Source organism: Alligator sinensis, unplaced genomic scaffold, assembly GCF_000455745.1.
Source record: "Alligator sinensis unplaced genomic scaffold, ASM45574v1 scaffold1244_1, whole genome shotgun sequence".
NCBI classification, from domain to species: Eukaryota; Metazoa; Chordata; order Crocodylia; family Alligatoridae; genus Alligator; species Alligator sinensis.
The window spans coordinates 531707-539081 of record NW_005842591.1 but is presented as its reverse complement, the minus strand read 5'-3'; the positions used below and the strand labels follow the sequence as shown (position 1 = coordinate 539081).

The following is a 7375-nucleotide window of genomic DNA, read 5'->3' as shown; positions in this document are numbered from 1 at the left end:
GCTCCTTTCCTCCACCATGTGTACCCTTGCTGTGAGAACGCTATTTTGTTGGTCTCCCAAATGTCCTGACTGGTGGTGTTATGTGGGGATGCGCCATAGCGAGATGTATTGCTCATGCCATGTTCGCATGTGTCATGTTAGAGCCGTTAACATAATGGGCTGTGACTGCAGCCTGACAGGATGCGTCATGCTTAAATAAATCCACTTGGACGTTTCAAAGTAACCGGGTGTCTGCTAAATATTACAGTGCAGTCCAGGATATTCTCGGGATATCCTGTTCATAGTGGCTATGCACAGTGGGGATCCACTTGGCCCACTCCATAATGGCATGAGCAATACTGAAGAGGCTTTAGATTAGACAGAGAAGGGTTGCCATGAACAGGAAAGGACTTTATCCCTCAGTGGGGCTGAGAAGAGTGGGTGGGTGGCAGCAGGTCAGGGAGACCCTTGCCGCATTGCAGAGTCCTGCAAGCAGAGGAGTGGAAAGGCTGAAGGTGACTAACAGAATGACACTGGGAGGAAACTTGCTATAGTTATCCATTCTCCATCGTTTTCTCTTTCCACCCTGCATCATTTGGGAACAAAGTGCTAGTGGCCATTGCTACCAGCTGTCCATCCTGAACGGGAGCGAGGATTGGGAGAAGAACAGACTCGCTGGCTGGGGAAGCTGAACATAACATAACTGCAGCGTGACCAACACCGAACTGTAATAACATCTGCTGCCTTCTTCATTTCCTTCTCCTTTTTGGTCTTTACCTCTCCCCAGACATAATTCGCCTTCTGCCCTTTGGACTGGGTTTCTCCGACTGTCCCGTAGTTTAGCCAGCAGAGGAGCAGTTCCCCTCTGTGGTCCTCTCACACCCTCGCTGTCCCTCCGCTCTCTCTGCTTCAGTTCCCACGTCAGTTTTTCTGCCTCCACCCAAATTTCTCACACTTCCTGGTCAGCACTGCTGCTCTGCCAAGCACGGGCTGTAATGAGCAGCTCCCTCGCGTGGCCCAGTCTGGAACTCTACCTCCATTTTAACTTTCCTCCGAGCAAAACACGTCATTTCACATTAGTTTAAATGTGTTCCCAGGTAATGAATCCCACCCGCTGTGCTCCAAATAAACAAATGCCAGGGCTCCTCCTCCACCCCTTGCGCTGGCCCTTCTTGGCTCCGTTCTTGGACAAGACTGCATGCCGAAAAGGCAGCTAGGCTGCATACAGATCAACAGATCTGTTGCTAGTATCTCTGGCTACTGCAGCATGACTCACCCGTCAGTGCCTGTCAGCATCTGCTGTGACCTTACCGAAAGCTCCAGCACCCTCCTGTTAGGAGGTGGGTTGCGGTCTAATGTGGAGACACCAAGTAGACAGGCAGGGGTAGGGAAGCTGTGAGGATGCATGCATCCCAACCTCCAAGGGAAGGTGCTGGTCCCTAATTTTGGTACAGCCCTGACTGGCTAAGGAAGTAAACAGCTCCAGTGACTTTGCTATTTGGGCATGGTGGTGGGGGGGCTTCTGGGAGGCTGGCTGGCTGGAAGAGAGAAGTGCAGACAAGTAAAACCAGGCCGCAGTGAAGGCAAGTTCACTCGTGTCACTGTCTCTGTAGCTTAGATTAGCAAGGTGGTCACGAGACATCCAGCGTGAGGCAATGAGAGCTATAAATCACGCGGTGCTAGTCCCCTGTGTACGGCCTCTGCACAGTGCCTCCTCTAGGATGCAGGGTAGCCCCTAATGAAAGTCCTTGGCTCTTCAGCCCCAGAGGCCAGGCCTTGTGATGCCCAGACCCTCAGCATCTCACCTGGTCCTGGCATGAAGGTGACTTTCAGTCTCTAAAAGCAAAACGCTTGCACCTCCCGCAGCTACATGAAAGGGGGAATGCAGGTGGTGGGGTCACAAGTGCAAATCAATGGCGTCTGGTCTGAGCAGTGTCTCTGAACGTGCGTGAGCATCTGCTTCTGTTTCCTATCGATGGTTTCTATACGTGGCCAGGCTCGCTGTGCCAGACCTGCAGCTTCCTCCATAGGCAGCAACAGTCTATTCCCTGCACAGCCTCCCAATTGCAGCCCTGCTTCAAAGACGCTCACTTCCCATTGGCTTCAGATGACCTACCAACAACAAGCCTGATGCCTGGCTCCCTGTCTCCAAGAGAACAGGAAGCTTAAGAAAACGGGCTCTTGAATGGATCAGCATGCAATCCAGACATTAGACAACAGCAGCCTCTTCTGCAGCGCTCGCTTGGAAACAGCAGCGTGGGAGCCTCCTGTGCTGGGATGGGTCACACACCGAGCGCCAGAAGGATGGTTCGGGCTCATCGTGGGGCAGCAGCCGAGAGCTCTGCTGATCTTATTGCATCCATCTCATTTTTGCATTTTGGGTGCAGCTGGGCACTCCCCTGAGCCTAGCACTTCCCTGCCGTAGAACTGCTCGATTGCCACCAGAGGTGTCCCCGCTAGCTGACCCTTCTCTTTAGGGATCCCTTCTGTCTTCGGAGACTGGGAGCACTGGCTTAGACTGTGGTGACCTGCAGCTGAAAGGGTTAATGCCATGTTGTCATGGTTTTCCCAGACCGGGAAGTCAGCTTTCAGCTCCATGTCTTTAACAGCTGGGAGGTGCTCGAGGGATTTATAGACAGCCGTTCACCTTAGCATGCTTGTTCTAATACCCAAAAAAGGTTGGGCTGTGCCCAAGGCTCGGTGGCCTGTGTCTCTTGCCAACTGCACGCAAGGGAGTGATGTCAGGCCTCAGGTCCAGCCACTTTGACTCCCCACCTGAATGTGCGGGTACGGTTGTCTGAGGGCAGCTCTCAGTATAAGTCTAAAAGTGAGTCTCCTCTGAAGGTGTATCTAGGTGCCTTGACAACTTTGCAGTTACAACCTTATATATTTCATAGACATCAGGGCTGGAAGGGACCTCGCGAGATCATCAGGTCCAGCCCCCTGCCCAAGGGGTAGGAAGTCAGCTGGGGTCAGATCACCCCAGCAAGATAAGCACCCTTCCCCTCCCCACGAGCAGCCGCTGAAAGCTGTTGCTACCTGTCAACAGCCCCAGTAAGACTTGTTGGTTGTCCTGGTCCAGTTCTAGGAGAGAGGAGTAGCAGTACGAACAAATCAACAACGCATCGTGGGCAGTGACACCCCAGGCTGACCCCCTTGCAAGCATTCTCTACAGGGGTGCCGAGGCCTCAACCGTCTGGAGAGAAGAACCAGTCTCTCCACAGCTGGGCACGAAGGGCTAATGTGGAAGGGGTGGAAAGCCCACCTGCTGCTCCCCTTTCTCCCTGCTGCCTGTGTGTGCTGGCTCTGGCCTCAGCACATGAAGTCGCGTCCCTGGGTTTAGCATCTTAGAAGATTTTTCCTTCCTGCGACTGAAGACCACCAGCCCCTGCACAGGTCTGGAGTCAGCGCTGCTGTGGCAGTAAAGCCGAACCTTACCGTGTTGGTCTAAGGACGTAGGCAGACAAGGTTCTTTAAAGGTGGCGGTAAAGCCGAACCTTGGCAGCCATCCTTCCTGCCTGCTTGCACAGCATGAGTCAGATTGCCGGCTGGGCTTTGTGCTGCAGACTGCACTCTCTAGAGGTGACACAAGACCATTACAGGGCTCTGCTCAGGCACTCTGCACCCTGAGTCTGCACAGTTGATGGAAGAGCTCTGACCGTGTCTGTGGGGTGAGCCGCCCGGGCTTCCTTATTTAAGTCTGGTGTTTCCCAGGACCAGAATGTAGCCTGGGACACTGGGATTCCTCTTTCAAATCTATCTCCATTGTATTTTCTAGCAAAGGGCCTGCAGTGTGGGGGTGGAAATAAGATGTCTTCATTAAATAATTGGCAAAGACGAGTGATGATCTGATGATTCCAGCAGTGCATTAATAGTGAGATAACAGGCAGGGAGATGGAAAGGCGTAAGGACTGAGACAAGCTGATGAAAGATAGATAGATAAACTAGTAGTGCTTCATGTCTGTCAAGGCCTACTATATGAAAATGCTGGTGCTTTGTGTAGGAGCTGACAGGTTATCCCTTCTCTCTATTTTGTCAGACGTTATTATCACCACACAGTATTTATTACTCTGTTTGTGCACTATCCCAAAGCAGAAGTGCTCAGGTGGGCTGGGAAAAGAATGCAATATGTGATTCAGTCCTTCAAGAGGGTGTTCAGGACCATGCTTTGTGCTGGCCCAGGGGGAAGCAGAGCCCCTGAGCACCATAGTGCATTGAATCCAGAGACTCATGGTGCTGAGGCAGCATTGCTGGAGATAGCTCTGTGTCTGAAGTGCATCCCCCAGGCCGGCTGTCATAGAACCATAGACAATGAGGGTTGAAGGGACCTCAGGAGGTCCAACCCCCTGCTCCAAGTAGAACCAGCCCCAACTACATCATCCCAGCCAAGGCTTTGTCTAGTTCGGTCTTCGAAACCTCCAGCGATGAAGATTGCACCACCTCTCTGTGTAACCTGTTCCAGTGCTTTACCATCTCCCTCATGAGAAAATTCCTCCTGATATATAACCTAAACTTCCCTGGCTGCAGCTTGAACCCATTGCTGCTTGTTCTGTCATCTGCCACCACTGAGAACTGTCTAGCTCCATGGTCCTTACTCTGCTGCTCTCCTTCCTTCCTTTCCTCAGGAGCTTGAACTCAGTCATCTCCTGGTCGCTGATGCCCAAGTTGCCATCTGCTTCTACACCCCGACCTGTTCTTCCCTGTTTTTGAGCAGCAGGTTAAGAAAAGCATGGCCCCTAATTATCCTCTCCAACACATGCACCAGGAACTTGTCTACAACACTCCCCCAAACCTTTCTGGATTGCCTGTGCACTGCTGTATTGCCCTCCCAGCAGATATCAGGGTGACTGAAGTCCTGCATGAGAACCAGGGTCTGTGATTGGGAAACTTCCACTAGCTGTTTGAGGAAAGCCTCATCCACTCATCTTCCTGGTCTGGTGATCTATAGCAGACCCACCACAACATCACCCTCGTTGCTCTTCCCTCGTACCCTAACCCAGAGACTTTCAACAGGCCTACATCCAGTTTCATACTGGAGCTCTGAGCAATCATACAGCTCTTCTATATAAAGTGCAACTCCTCCTCCTCTTCTCCCCTGCCTGTCCTTCCTGTGCAGTTTATACCGTTCTGCTTTGTTATAAAACAAGACACACTAAAACAAACAGCCTGTCCATCACATATACCGGTTGTCAATCAACCAAATGCTCCCTCTCAGTACTCAGAGCACCATAAACATTTCCTAGCGGTTGATTGATTTTTGTCGGCACAAAGGCTGCACCACATGTAACGTGGAATTCCAACACCGTTAGATAAATGCCTCCTGAAGGGGCACACCAGCTAGGCCAACCTCTGCAGCAAACTAAAACACCCAGCAACATGCAGTGACTCTCTCTAAAGCAGATCTCTGCTCAGGAGGGAGTCTGCTTGCAACAGGCTGGCAGCGTTTGCTTGAAGCAGTCGGTCTGGTTATCAGGTGTGGATGCTACCAGGAAGCAGGTAGATGGGTTGTCCTGACTCTCAGAGGCAGGTAGCTTCTTACCCTAACCATACAGAAGGGAGACAGGAGCATTTCCCTTAGGAACAAGGCTCTAACGTGGTCTGAGAGGTCCCAAGAAAGGACCCTTAAGAGTAGCAAAGCTGGGGGAGAAATTTTTAGCTGTGCTTCATGTTCCCTGATTCTTTCTCTCCACATTAATGAAAGCCAGGCCTGGCAGGTAAAGCAGGCTGAGTATTATCTGAAGTATCCAGGCCACCCAGAGGGATGATTTTAAAGGAAGTAGATCTGGTAAAAGCTGAGCAGATAAAACCTTTCCAAGCCCCAGCTTGGTGAGATGGTGAGCCGGGTGCTGCAGATCGAGCGAGCCCCTGCTGCAGCAGCTTGAAGGCCAGCTTGTTTCCAGGTAAGGGAGTTGTCCTGAAAGAAATGAGAGGGCAAGACCTTTCCGTGCACCTGCTGCCACATGCTGGAGTCGTTCAGTTCCCCAAAATCTTGTGGAGGAGGGAAGGAGGCAGTGGTCCCACATGCCTGGAAGGCAGGGGGAGGGGCTGCCTAACCCCATACAAAATGGAAGCGGAAGGGGAGTGGGAAGACAGTAGTGGTAAGGTGGGGCTTCGCGGTTGGGGCAACTCCTGCACATGCTCCCTTCTCCCACTTAGACCTGACTCATCTCCCCCTTGCTCCCTTTCACTCTCACACGCCCTGATTTCAGCCGTTTCCGTTTCCTTGCTCTTCTTCCAGCCAGCTAGTCTTTCCTGTCCTTCCACTGTCATTTTCAGGCCCATGGCGCCAACTCAGCTGTATTCAGTGCCTTTTGCTCCTTCCTCCTCTGATTGCCCACGCTCTGCACCTGCTGCACACCCAACCATGCTTGGCAGACCGCCCTCAAGCACTTCCTTCTCCAGAGGGAACAGCCGTTTAAGCCAGCCACCCCGGTGCCTAATGCACGGACGTTCAGGAACTCCTTCCTGGATCACCCGGACCCAGGAGCTGAGTCAGACTGGCGTGATGATACGTGCAAGATTCCTCCCTTTGCCTACACAGTTACGTCACCACGTTTGCCTAGCAATTGCCAGCTCCTTGCAGCAGCTGGCCTGATGCAAAGTAAGATGGGCAGAATCCTGTTGGGTGCCTCACTGAGGCCCATTGCTTAGCAAGCCAGATGAGGGGCATGAATCTCATGGGTGAGCAGCCTCCTCTGCAGTCCCTGGAGCAGCATAGGCTGGAGGATAGCATCACACAGAACTGCAGAGCCTCTGCTCTTCCAAAGGAGCGATAAGGGAAAATGCAGCACTGATTCTGAAGGGGCCAGAAACCAGACCCTGGTACAAAAGGGGCCGGGGCAGGGGCAGACGGTCCATGGACAAGTCACAGGCCAACCCCGTTCACAGTTAAAGCCCCCGCCGCACGCTGGGTGTGGAGCCTGTCAGCATCCTGAAGCTTACAGTACAGAGATATGCCTGGAATAGCTCCACAACTTTACAGCAGGGCTAAAAATAGTTTGCAGGTCAGCCTCCTTCTTGAAGGTAGCAGTGACATCAGCTGGAGAGCACTCTTGTTGCTGCTCGGTGTGGTTAGGCGATCAGGGCATGCAAAGGCGAAAGGGCTGCGGTTTAATTAGCCAAAGGGGAGGTACGGAGGAGAAATCTGCTGAATGCTGACAGATACCGAAGAGGCAGTGCAGCAGGATAGAACGGTGGAGAAGGGACGAGGTGTGGGGAAGGCTAAGTCCCCTCAAAATCCATGTCACTAGTAAAGGGGGCATTTTCCGGGAGCGTTGTGCTCTTCTGATTTTATTCCCATGATGGCGTAACAGGGAGAAGGTGTCCCAGCTCCCCTCTGGGACCATCGGCAGGGGCAGTGCGTGTGGCTGTGCTGGCATGTGGGCCATGGGTTATG

At 52.5% G+C, this 7375-nt stretch overlaps 1 long non-coding RNA gene across 1 annotated transcript in view; it reads left to right on the top strand.

Moving 5' to 3' along the window:
- The window catches only part of LOC102387543, a 22244-nt gene that overhangs the window by 2793 nt on the left and 12076 nt on the right, over nt 1-7375 (top strand). The window lies entirely within an intron of this gene.